The following is a 13,666-nucleotide window of genomic DNA, read 5'->3' as shown; positions in this document are numbered from 1 at the left end:
CTGGGTCTAGGCAGTGATATGCCGGATTGCTTTGTCTGTGCAGGACGAGTCATGACGTGTAATGTGATATGTGTGTTCTCTTCGTCAAATGTCTCAACTCCAAACAACCCAATGGTACTGATGGCTCGTTTGCTGGAGTAGAGGGTGGCTTTTGTCTAGGGCATTCGGTAAACAAGTGAGAGATTCCGCACTTTGGGCACCTAAGATCGGCCTTTTCTCGATTAGCTTGCTCCGGTTCGGGGCAGGACGAGGAGATATGCCCTAAGTGATCGCAAGTTCAACAAGAAATCCGTTCTTGGGTGTGCCCCCCTAAGCCTCTACCCCTACCTCTTCCTAACACCATCACTAGCATTGGTTGGTAGTCCATGAGGATTGGATTGCCCTCTTCATCGTATGAGATATAAGGGTTCATGTACGCATCCTTGTTGTTTAGCTTCTCCATATAGTGGACTGGAGCGTCGCTTAGTGGGTGGGTTATGAAGGGTCTTGGTGGCCTGGGTATGCATGTTGGATTGATTTCCATCCTAAGAATAGCTAGTTTCGCATCATTGGGCATTGGGAGAGCTAATGGGGCTCCCCTTTCAAAGAAATTTGGCGGTTATTTCCTAGGTATGGTGGGTTATACTGTTGGACATACAAAAATCTCTTTGGTAGCGTGCAATGCATAGCATCATGGCCCAACCTATCGCAATTAGCGCATGGCCTAGATCTAGGATCCTAACAATCTGCTAGGAGGTGGTTGTCACCACAATGCATGCATTGGACGTGTGGATGCGTTGGTCTCCTTACCATTTCTTGTTGCCTTGCTATCTCCATTTTCATCTCAGTCAGCTCTTGGCTTTGGTCTATGCTCTTCCTCTTGTCTTGGGTGCTAGGGGCTGATCGCTCACTAGATATAGCAGCTCTCTCCGAGCATCTAGAACTATCTTGAGTTAAGTTCTTGGAGCTCCTCTCCTTGACCTGGTCATCCACTCTTATGGCTTCATCGAAAACCCTAGCTAGGACATCTCTATGTAGGCTAGAGTTACTTGCTAAGGCCTTGTAAAGCTCTTCGTTGCGGATCCCATTGATGAACACCGTGGAGACCGCTCATTCGTTAGATGGGATTATGAGACTCCGCACGTGGTGGGTAACGTAGTCCCTTATGTCCTCTTTGTCCTTTTGATTGATGTTTATCAGTTGGACTATGAGGTTGTTCGAGTACCCTGCCTCAAAGAATCTCTTGATAAAGAGATCCTTTAGGTGGTTGAAATTGTTTTGCTTTGCTGCATCTAAGCTGGTGTATCAGGTTCTACCCTTGTTCCCTAAGCAAAGTTCGAATGCTTGGGAGTGTTGGGCAAGGTCTGTGAGACTGTTTCGCCTTGCAAACCTGCTTGAACTGCTGTACGAAACTATATGGGTCGTTGCTAGGTTGGTACTTGTCCAAGTGCTTGGCTATTGCAGGGATCTTGGATTGGCTCTTGGAGCCTTGGCTGACTCCTAGCCCTGCAAGCAATGAGGTTGCTAGTGCTATTGCGCTTTGCTCAGTGGTTGTATTGTCTATGAGTTGCTTGGTAACAAGCTCACTTAGCCTTAGGTCAGCTTCTAGCGCTTGCTCCCTCTTTGCGTTAGGTCTTGTCCTATTTCTATTGGCTAGAGTGAGGACGCGCAAGACTTCTTGCACTTTTATATCCTGCTGCAGCTTCCTAGCCCTCTGCTCGTGGTTATAGGTTGCTATGCTTTGTAGCGCATTCCTAAATAATTATTCTCTTCTCCTTGAGGTCTGCGATGATCTCCTCTGCTGACCTACAATGATACATTGTATTGTCCTACAATCTGCTGAATTTGGACTGGGAATTCTCCTAGGTCCAGCTAGTCGTCTCCTTGATTTGCACTAGCTCCTAATATATTGGCGACTTCAAGCTCCACGAGATTGCTAATTAGCTCGATCAAATCCGGTAGCTTTGTGTCTTCAATGGTACTGGCTTGTAGTCCCTTCTGTTGTCTTCGAAGGTTCTAGAATTGGGGCTCTCGAGCATCCGTCTATGTCTTGGGTCTTCTTCTACTCGTGGATTCCTTCAGTTTATTAAGTTTGGATGCGTTCCTTATTTATTGCAACCAATTCTCAAATTATTTACACTAACTACGTGGTGCTCTTTAGTGCATGGTGCGAAATCAGGCTTTCAGCTTTTCAATGCACTTCAAGTGGTAAAATCAATGTGGGGTGTGAATGCAGAATGGAAAATGCAGCTCACATTATTTCCCTTTTCTTTCGCAGCCTAATGTAGCTCAAAGCGTGTTCTTTGGCTGTTTCTAAGATTTGTCTACGGTCTTTACTACTCTTCTCTGCTCAGGCAGGGTGGAATTGGAGTCTATAAGTTGGTTTCGGCTCTTAAGTGGTTTTGGACTCTTGACTAGGCTACTAGAGGTTGTCTCTAGGCCGTAGGTCACAATTTCTCGTGTTCTTAGCTGGAGCCCCAAGAGAGACACCAAGGAAAAAGAGTTTCTACTGCAAGAAAATCTTTCTTGTAACATCAACAAGCTTTTGTTTCATTCTTTGGAGAACCACAATAAGGAAAAGAACACCACTAGTAAGAAATCTTCATGCAACATCATAGAAACAATTCTTCGACGGTTTTATCTTCAACAAAATTGATATTGCTTTCCCTCTTCTTTATATTTTTCATCAACCAACAAAGAGAACACAAAAGAAACACCACTTTGAATGGAAACAAATCACATATGATTCATCTTCATTATCTTCATAGTTTTCTCTCATAGTCTCTCATAGAAAGATACATTGTTTGGCATAAATTGACTATCTCTGACTCTCTTTTTCTCTCTCAATCAATAGTACATCATCCCCTCGATACAATACTCAATAATCACTCATAATAATCCTTCTTTGGTCGTGGATTCCCCTTCCAAGAGATGTGTCTAATATGAAAGATCACTAGAGCCACTACAGTGACTCTTCATAGCTCACTACTGTCACTTCACTCTAGTCTTCTCTCGAGTCTTTAGCAGCTACTTCTTCCACTTTCTTAAGCTCTTTTGAACTTACATTCACCTCTTTCCTAGGCTAGAAAACTTTCCCAAAATCACACATACATTTTGAACACTTACAGAGGCATACAAAACAGAACAGAACAGGAACAAAGTAAGAACAAAGGCTCTATAAAAGCTAGTCAGAAGGTTATAGAAGGTCAACCCAAAACATTAGAACCTCATAACTCATACTAAAACCATTCCAAACTATAAAAAACTATTCAATGAGCTTTCAAAAGATCTCAACCTTCATCAATCATCAATCCATGCTTCATATAGAAGAAAATTAGAACAAAATAGAAGGTATCAGAATCAATCAGAACCTCGACAGAACATCACAGAATCTCATATTTCTACTGAGAATCATCATGAGCTTCTAAAACATAATCAATATCATTCAAAACACTCTCAAACATTTCCAAAACAGCTAAATATGACTCAAAATCCATCAAAAATCAACTAAAAAACCTAGTCATTTCAGCATTCAACATATCCCCACACTTAATAAGGAGGCGTCCTCGCGACCTAAGAAAGAGGTAATATAAGTTTATTAAGAGCTCAACTTGATCTTCTTTAGTATCTTCAATAATCCACCCAACCACGATCCCAACTTGTCACCTGTATCTAAGAAATAATACAAGTAAAGGAAAACACCGTTATTAGTAACACAGAATACAACTAAAGGACAATACCATTATCCAGTAACACATCTTATAAACAATAGAAAGTCATGACAGATTTGTAAAGGATATAAGAAATTCTTCAGCTTTGCATCGTAGGCTTTCCATCCACCATCATCGTCACTGCCATTAGTCGAAGAGAGAGCTCTTCAATAAATCCAATATTCAACCACTACGAACTCATCACATAGAAATTAACACAGCACAAACACAAAACAACCATATGAATGACACCTCCAAAAAATAGATATATCATTAAGAAGCATAGAAGATATATCGAGGAGTCTCAGTGAAGATGATCCCTTTTGAAAGCTTGATGATTACGAAAATGATCCATGGATAAGAATTCATTTACAAAAGATTTTGAAGGATTCTAAAAGAATTGAAGGCAGCACATCCGTTCTAGCAAAACAAGGTATCTGCTAAGTAGACAAAGGGCATGAAAATATAGGACATCTAGTTGTTGGGAATCAATATTGACATTGACATTCATACATAACTGTCGAATGGCCTTTTGATCATTATGGGAATGCCTATGTATATATGCTAGGTACCAAGCAAAGTGGGTTGTCAATCTCACGGAAGGATCTGGAGATTGTGAATATTGTTGGGCAAAATGGAGATAATTTTGGTATGCTTGACTAGCAGTTGACCACCCCCCTGGAATTAATGGCCAATTAATCTGTGGTCCCATAAGAGAATCAGTTGAGCTTCATCCTCGTCTTCTTGGAATTCGCTGATCAAATTCTTCATACCAACTAACCAACCGAGGGAGTTGAGAAATAGAAGTAGTAGGAGATAGAAGAGGAATGGGTGAAAGAGGATGAAGGGATAGGTATACAGAATCATAAAATGAGGAATAAGCTAAAGAAAGATTAGGCGAGAATTTAGGTGAATCGGTTAAAAAAAGTGTTAATTGAGAAGCATGAAAAGTGGAAGGAATATGGATAGATGGGGAAGGACAAGGCGGAGAAGGAGAAAATACTCGATCTTCAATGAAAGAACAATTGGTAAAGATTGGAATTTGAGGTGCACCTTGAAGTTGGAAAAGGAGAGGTAAAATGGTTGCTAAGTTGGATTGATAAAGGAAAAAATAAGCATAATATTGATGGGCCATTTGTTGATAAAAAAATAAATTAGGAATGGAGGGACCTAAAGCAGATCGTCGATGGTAGGAATCAAAGAAGGATGAATCAAATGGATAGTTCTTGGAAAGATAAGCTAAAAGATCCACCCTTAGTTGGTTAGTGTTCTGCATATGAGTAGAGGCTTTATTTTGTCGTTGGTTCAAGACTACAGAATCAATCATTGTATGCCATAAAGTATCAGGGTAAGCAACCACTTTAGAAGAATAGCACTGAAACATTTCATCTATCCTCAACTCCAAATGTTTGACATACAAGGTAGCTTGTAAGACCACATTTCCTACATACCAATCTAGATTTTCATAATTTGGAATCAACAGATCATCTCGTAAATATATATAAGACAACAACATTGTATCCGAAGTCACAGAATCTTCAAAGACCATACGGACTACTTCTATTAGCAAATCAGAAGACGAGGCTCCACTTCAAAGAGGTAGATTTATCATTGAGAGCTTAATATAGAAGGCTAACTTCTGCAACTGATAGTGGACAAAAAAAGAATGGTTGGAAGAAACATACTCTTAAAATTGCTCAAATGTAGACCATAATAAATCCAATCTGTGGATTGTAGTCTTTCCACTTTATCTTGGAACAACGGACATAACGTGGCTTGTCGTTGGAGAACTGCCAAGTCCGTAGGGGCTAAAGAAGAAACTGGTTGCCCAAGACTCGGTGTAGAAGAACGTGACTGAACCGGTTGCTCGTTAAGTTATTGAATTTGGATTTTGCTGTGTTCTAAGGTGGTATTTGTTATCTTAAGCTCCTCTGTCTGGGCGGCTAGCAGAGCTTGAAGCTCTTGAGATTCCTTCAACAATCTATCTTGTTCCTCAGCCACATTAACCACTTGGATTTTAGTGTCAACCGAGTGTGCAAACTAGAAATGTCCATTTTTTAAGCGTCAATGATCTTAGTCTGTTGCTCCATTTGGGTATAAAGATGAAAAAAACGTTCATGAGCAGAAGCTAGCTCTGTAGTTGCTTTCGTTAGCTTTTCTTTGGTTTGTTGGACTTCGTCATAGCAAGAGGAATAGAATTGTTGGATACATGCAATCACTGAGAGCTCAATAGAACGCTGAACATCTTGACATAGGAAGGGAATTGCATCTGCAGCTATCAAGTGTTGTACTGAAGGGATAGAAATCTGCAGAGTACTCTCATGATGTGCTCTGGAAAGATTTAGCGTTATGAGGAAAGCTAGTAGGTGATTGCTAGATTGATCAGGAACGGAGACTAGAGGAGGAGCTGGGGCTGATTAAGCCACTCGTTTTAAGCGTTCCCTTTGAATTACTGTAGGACGGATAGAATCAAGATCCTCAATGACGACATTAGAGTGTTCAGTAGGGGATGGAACTTCTAGTGGATCAACTATCAAGGTAGGAACTTCCGTCGGAGGGGCGGCATATGCCAAAAAGACAGAAAGGTAGGAATAAAATGTAACATTAGTTACATTACTCCTTGTGGCTTTGACAAAGTGTTAATCCATTTTAAACAGAAGGTAGGAACTCCAATCAATCGTTATGCCTTTCAACATCATTCTAGAAGCTGTAAACAACTCCTTTGAAAGGTAATTAGAAGGTGTCTTGGCAGGCATAAACCCGTCCCGAAGGAACTGGCATAGTTGCTTCCACACAGGATTGGAGATCATGGAGACACTGATGCCAGAAGTGGTAAGAACCTTCTTGGGATCCAACACATCTTGTGTCTGCTTCTACAACAATTTAAGAATATCCTCATTCGAGAATAATTGTCTAGCAGTAGGTAAAGAGTCTCCCCGATAGGGTAAAGATAGAGCCTTGACCAAACTTTTAGGCATAAATTGGATAACTGTTCCTCTGACAGGACCAAACCTCTTACTGTAAGAGGCTAAAAACTGATCACAAGTATTAGTATTCTCTGGGATGAGTGGTAATGAGAGTGCGATGAACTTAGCTAAGCCTGCTTTGCCAATAAGTTCAGACTCCAGCAATAAAGAATAATTGTGAGATACCAAGGGGACGTACTGAACTGGAGGAGGAGCTTGAGGCACCATTCAAATAGATTATACACACCACACACAGACAATCATAGTGAATGTCAGCAAAACAACAAAATAAGTAGAAATAAGAGATCGACCATAATAAACACATATAGACGTGACTGACCGATCCACATCCTAGAAAAAATTCGGCATGACTTCTACATAGATGCGATCGAAAGCTTCATGCGATGCAAGACAAACAAACACCTTGAATCTCCGTATCATGCAAAAAAAGAACTACAAACCGTACTCATAGCAACCAAATCATAACTCAACAACAATCCACTCATAACATGACCATAACTTCAATAAGCAATTACAACTCGAAAGACTGTACATGCAGATGATAAACCTTAACAAGAAATGACGGTTCCTTCTTGAAATGTTAATTACAAATTATTAGGGTGAAGCGGTGCTTTAAACGAAACCCAAATTTTGATACCCAGACTGAGGTTTCTAAATGCAAATTCATTGATTAAATATTAAGTGTGTGTTTAGCACTTTTTGTGTAGTGTGTGCACTTGTGACGGCGGGTTTAGTTTTAAATAAACTTAGATGTGTCTGTAGCGCACAAAGCGCATACTAAGTGAATGACTGGTTTATTTTATTTTATTAGAAAAATATGTGTTAGGCACGAGCGTGCGTGGAAAAGTGGGTGATTAAAGTTCATTTTAACAATTAATCGTGGTTATTGGGTGACAAAAGTTGGTTAGTTGTGATTAGGGTTTGTGTGTTGTTATTATTATTATTAGTGTCCATTGGGTACAACATTTTCAGCATATGGAACATGCCAAAAATATTCAAATGAGTTGGTGGGATTTTCTAAATTTTTTTTGAAATTATTTTTAATTTTTATTGATTTTTTAATGAATTTATTCAATTTTCAATGAGTCTTAGAAGGATTTTGAATATTCTTAATTTAGTGCAATTATGACTAGGAAAATAATCTAGAAAACTTTTCAATTTATCAAAGAAAATTTCAGCTATTTTTTGGGTTTTTTATTGGATTTATATGAAATTTTTAAATGTTTTTAAGTGTTTTTAGGCATTTTTAGATATTTTTAGGTGTTTTCTCAGGTTTTTGGAAAATAAAAGGAGGTACCCGGATTGCGTGTGACAGTAGTGACTGTGCATGTCTACGAACGAGTCTTCCCGCGTCCTCGCGTGTGAACACTCGCGAAGACCATGGATACACCAACCACGGATGAAAAACCACGCACACCAGCGATGACCCCGCAAGCGCGTCCACCCGTACGAATCCACTCACAAACCTGCACAAATGACATGAGCACATACTCCCGCACGTAAGAGATGGGGGTGCGCGGGAGAAAGGGGGACTAAGAGAGGGGGTGCGCGGGAGAAAGGGGAATTAAGAGAGGGGGTGAGGGGTGGGTAAGTTGGGCGGGCAGAGGGTAGACGAGCGGGTGGGAGGCGTTAATGGGAGGGGGGGTAGAGGACGGGCGGGCAAGAAAAGGGGGTGGGTAGTGGATAGGGACAAAAAAGGGGGGTGGGTGATGGGTCGGTAGACAGGAGGGTAGAAGGGTGGGAGGGGTGGTAGCGGGCGGGTAGGATTGTGGGTGGTGAGTGGTGTGGTGATGGGGCGGTGGGAGGGTGGATAGCCTAGGGGCAAGCGAGCAAGGCGAGGCGGAGGACCAGTGGCAGCGGCGGCGGCGGCTGTGTAGTGGGAACATGACTGGTGGGGCGAGGGGGAAGGAGGGGAGCCGGCAAGTGGGGGGGTAGGGGGAAGGCGGACGACGGGTGGGTGGGGGGGTAGGGTAGGGGAGGGGAAGAAGAAGATGAAGAAGAAGAAGAAGGAGAAGAAGAAGAAGAAAGAAGAGGGGGAGGAGGAGGAGGAGGAAGAAGAGGTGGGAGCAGGAGAAGGAGACGCAGGTGAGGGAGACAGAGAGGGAGGGGTCGGGGAGAGAGAAGAAGAAAGAAAGAGAGAAAGAAGAGAAGAGAGAAGAGGAAGGAAGGATGGGAGGGAAAACCGTCGGGAAGGGAAAGGAGTGATTTTTTTAAATTAAAAAAAAAGGAAAAAAATCCAAAGATATTTGGGTTTTTTTTAAAAAATAAATGTTTTTTGAAAAAGAAAATAAGGTAGTCCCTCCCGTCCCGTGCATAGCTGCGGAGCGGGGGTAAAAAAATTTGCGTCGTCGGGAGCAGACGAGGACCAAGACGGCGGCGGGGGAGTTGCGGATGCCTCGGGGGCATCGTGAGGTGTGTAAAAGCAAAAACATGTGCGTTCACGCGCGAGGCAAGGTGCGCGACAACACAGCGATACAAAGAAAAATTAATAACACGCAAAGCGTGCATCGGAACGAAATTCCGTAAAAAAGGAAAATTGGGCCGGATGACGAGAGGAAGATGACGGAAAAATGCAACAAGGTGCCCAGGGGGAAATCAAAGCGCTCACAGGGAAAAAATGCGAAAAACAAGCCCAAAAATACAAAGGAGGGTTACTATCAAAAGATTCACTTGCCGAAACGTAGGGCGGAAAGAAGGAAAAATGTGCAAAATAAGGTGCCCAACAAACCGATCATGTCAAAACACAGGTCCGACTGAGATAAGATGCGTTCACTCGGGAAAAACCCAAAAAACAGACTCAAAAATTAATACGAGAAGAACCGAGTGCTGAAACGAAGGGCAGTAAATAGAAAAAATGTTCGAGAGAAGGGGAATCACAGGGATGGCACATCAAAACTCATTTTCGGGGGAATGAGGAGGGGCGCACGTGCGAAAAACACAAAAAAGATGCCTGAAAACACATGAAAAATTTAATAACTAAAAAATCGGTAGGCAAAATAGGGGGGAAAAAAAAGGAAAAATGTGGAGAAAGATTGGTTGGACACGCATAGGGAAACGAGAACGTATCTGTAATTGATTGAGGAAACACCAGTCACACTCAACCTCTCTCTGTCTCACATTCTGTTGATAGATACAGGAGGGCAATTAGTTCCTAAAACCCATTGATGTTATCCTCGCAACCACTTGTGCAGAGGTTGTATGCCTTGTGTGCAATTGCTAGTGCAACTGTGCATCCCGCCCTGTGCCGGCATATGGTGCGAGGAGGAAGGCCAGGGAGCCTTATAGTGTAGTGCACAGCAACAAATCGTGCTTTGTGCATTGAGAGGCCCCAACCCGTTTGTGCAATACTTCATTCCATATAGCTCACCTCTCATTTGAATTGAAGGGAAAGGACTGGTCACTCACCCTACCCATAGTAGAAGGGAATGCCGTTTCATCCCCTTGGGAACGTGGTAACTCATTCCACACAAAAAAAATGCCAAAGGAACAGGGGAATGCTGCGTGGGAACACCTATGAAGGGGGAATGGCCAGGGGAATGTGGAGGAGAACGTGGGGAATGCTGGCGAGAATGCTTGTGAAGGGGGAACGGCTAGGGGAATGTGATAGGGAATGTGGATGTTGCCGTTCCCTAAAGGGGAACATTGAAAAAGTGACGAGTACTGTTGCGATTGCCGAAAGTAACCATGAGGTGTCCGGATTGTGGTGATTGGCATGCAAACTGTCGAACTGTTGGGAGCAGGGTGCTGTGTTGCAACTCGCGTGCATTCGTTTCAACCTCTAGGTAAGAGAAAACTGCACGCTGGACTGCAAGCTCCTCTCTCTCTCTCTCCCCCTCCCATTTCAGAATAATTACAGCTTTCTCTCTCTCTCTCTCTCTAAACAAGCTTAGAGCCTCAGATTTTATTGTTTACAGCTATTAGTTTTTTCTTTTGCTAATTACAACTCTCTCTCTCTCTCTCTCTCTAAAACAGCTCTGTTTTCACAGAAGTCTCTTTCTCTCTCTTAAAACAGGCTGAGTCTCATGGAGGGTCGACTAATGCTTTTGATTCCTGAATTTGTAGAAGTCATGGCTTTCTCGGGATCAAAGCGTTCGGGCAATAAGCGATCTCAGCCTAGTTGGTGGGACGAGGTTGAGAAAGTGGACCATTATGCATCAAAGGGAGGTGCAAAGAACTGGAAATGCAAAAGGTGTGAGCAATTGAAAACAAGAGGATCTAATCGTGTGAAGCAACACTTATGCCATGTTGACATTGGAGCCCAAATAAATTTCTGCCCAAATACCACACCCAAAATGTGAAGGCAACTCTTGGCAAAGTACCCAAGTGAAGAAGACAAAGCATGTGCAAGGAAAAAGCAAGCAATTGATGCATCTTTTTTTCGTGGACAAGCTGATGATATAGTCATGGGTGATGGAGCCATGCATGGGGGCTTGGAACTTTTGCATCCTCACAATCCCATCATGGAAAATGCAGCAAGCAACAAACCTTGGGAACAGCTTGGGATCCTCGTAAAAAGGACAGGGTGGATGCATCTGTGGCGAGGTTTTTCTACCATGATCATGTTGCATTCAATGTTATAAGATCTCCCTACTTCCTTGAGATGGTCCAAGAGATTGCCAAGTATGGTCCAACCTATAAGCCTCCATCATATGAGACACTGCGTACCACTTTGTTGCAAAAGGAAAAGGATGCAATTGAATGTGCTTTGGCAACTGTGCAAGAAAGTTGGGTGAAGAATGGTGTCTCTTTGATAGCAGATGGGTGGAGTGATACTTGAAAACGGTCTATCCATGGGATGGTTGCTTATTCCCGAGGAAAGATGCAATTCATTTTCTCACATGGTGCCTCAAGTACATGAAAAATTGCAGATCAGCTTGTGGAGGAATGGGTGGAAGGTGTTGAAAAAGTTGGGGCTGAAAATGTAATCCAGTTTATTGCTGATGGTGAGGCAACGAATAGGGCAGCAGGTATGAGACTTGAGGAGAGATATCCGCAAATCATATTCAGCCCATGCTTTGCTCATTGTTTGAGCAATTTACTGAAAGACATTGGTAGCTTGTGTGGATTGATCCCTTCATCCAAAAGGGCAAGGATATAATCAGTTTCATCCAAAGCCATTAGTTCATTCTTAGTGAGTTCTGCAGGAGATCACCTAAGAAAGATCTCTTAAAGTACTCTGAGACGCGCTTTGGCTATAACTTTCTTATGACAAAGAGACTTGAGAAGGTAAGCTTACCCCTGAAGCAATTGGTGGTAAGTAATGTGTGGATGGGATGGGCTACTTCTAGATCAAGGGCTGGTATAGCAGTGGAGAACATCATACAAGAGCATGCATTTTGGAATGAATTGAAAAGCATCAATATTGTCATGAAGCCAAGCATGCACTTGATGCGAATTGCAGATGGACGAGAGCCATGCATTGGAAAGGTCTATGAGGTGGCAGATCGCATGATTGAGAAGCTAGGATAGCTTGGTTTGGATGATGCAAACTATCAAGAAGTCCGAGATTTATGTGAGGCAAGATGGAATGCTTATCACTCACCTATGTATGCAACAACATATGTATTAGATCCATAGTTCCAAGGGTGTGGTCAAGAGAAGGATTAAGAGGTAATGCAGGGTTGGGACATAGTGCTTTCTAGGTTGGTTCCCATTGATACTAAGAGAAGACTGGTGAAAGATCAGCTTGGTTTTGTGAGTGCGCGGATAGCGGAAGTGTGAAGATTTGCAGCAGAGAAGTGAGCAGGTGAGTGAGAGTGAGAGACCGAGAGAGTACGAGCTGATTTGGGTGTACCAACAATGTGTTGGTACACAAAGAATAAAATGTATTTATACTTAGGGCCCGTAAGGGTGCATTCACATGTACAACATAACAATACATGTGTAAAATACACGGAGGTAAATAAAGGACCTTTACATCCCAACAACCTCCCACTTAAAGGTCCGGAGTGAACCTTTAACCAACTCCCACTAGTCGTATGCAATGCTCATGCTGAGCCTTGCCTAGACTTTTAGTGAGAACATCTGCAGGGTTGTCCTGTGTTTTGATCTTGGTCAATGTGATGAGACCATCTTCCAGAATTTGTCTGATAAAGTGATATCGCACATCAATATGCTTTGTGCGTGAATGATACATGGCATTTTTAGCCAGATACACAGCACTCTGGCTATCACATCCCAACACTGGAGTACTTATAGACATGCCGAGATCCTCCGCAAGTCTGCTCAACCATATAGCTTCCTTAGAAGCTTCAGTAGCTGATATGTATTCAGCTTCAGTAGTACTCAGTGCTACGATGTTCTGCAACCTGGAGCACCAAGAGACGGCCCCTCCAGCAACTGTAAAGACATACCCGCTAGTGGACCTACGAGTGTCTAAGTCACCTGCCATGTCTGCATCACAATAACCCTGCAGATTAAGTGCACCCTGCCCATAGCAAATACATTTTCTTTGTGTACCCTTTAGATATCTAAGAATACACTTGATAGCCTCCCAATGTGGTTTGCCAGGATTTGACATAAACCTGCTGACAACTCCCACTACATGAGCAATGTTTGGACGAGTAGCCACCATAGCATACATAAGAGAGCCACAAGTTGATGCATAAGGGACTCCCTTCATAGCATTGGCTTCCATGTCATCTTTTGGGCTGTTGGCTTTACTAAGCTTAAGGTATGGAGGTAAGGGTACTCCGAGAGGCTTAGATTCAGCCATGTTAAATCTGTCCAGTACCTTTTCAATGTACTTTTCTTGAGATAAGAACAGCAATTTCTGCGTTCTATCCCTACAAATCCTCATGCCCAATATATGCTCTGCATTCCCCAAATCTTTCATGGAAAAAGCTGATTTCAACTGATCTTTGAGAGCATCCAAGCTAGTCTTTCTCTTCCCAGCTAGCAACATATCATCCACATACAAAACAAGTATGATAGGGCTGCCATCTGTATCCTTTTTCATATACAAACAATGATCTGCATGGCTGCGTGTAA

General features: G+C 42.5%; 1 protein-coding gene and 1 pseudogene across 3 annotated transcripts in view; both read left to right on the top strand.

The window, feature by feature from the left end:
* Positions 1-13,666, top strand: part of LOC148028515 (uncharacterized protein At3g49140-like) — a 119,191-nt gene that overhangs the window by 43,332 nt on the left and 62,193 nt on the right. The window lies entirely within an intron of this gene.
* The window catches only part of LOC148028518 (uncharacterized), a 28,369-nt pseudogene that overhangs the window by 9,771 nt on the left and 4,932 nt on the right, over positions 1-13,666 (top strand).

This window comes from Lygodium microphyllum, chromosome 11, assembly GCF_053477565.2.
Source record: "Lygodium microphyllum isolate KBCC chromosome 11, Lygodium_microphyllum_v1.1.10, whole genome shotgun sequence".
NCBI classification, from domain to species: domain Eukaryota; kingdom Viridiplantae; phylum Streptophyta; class Polypodiopsida; order Schizaeales; family Lygodiaceae; genus Lygodium; species Lygodium microphyllum.
This window is presented reverse-complemented; position numbering and strand designations above follow the sequence as displayed.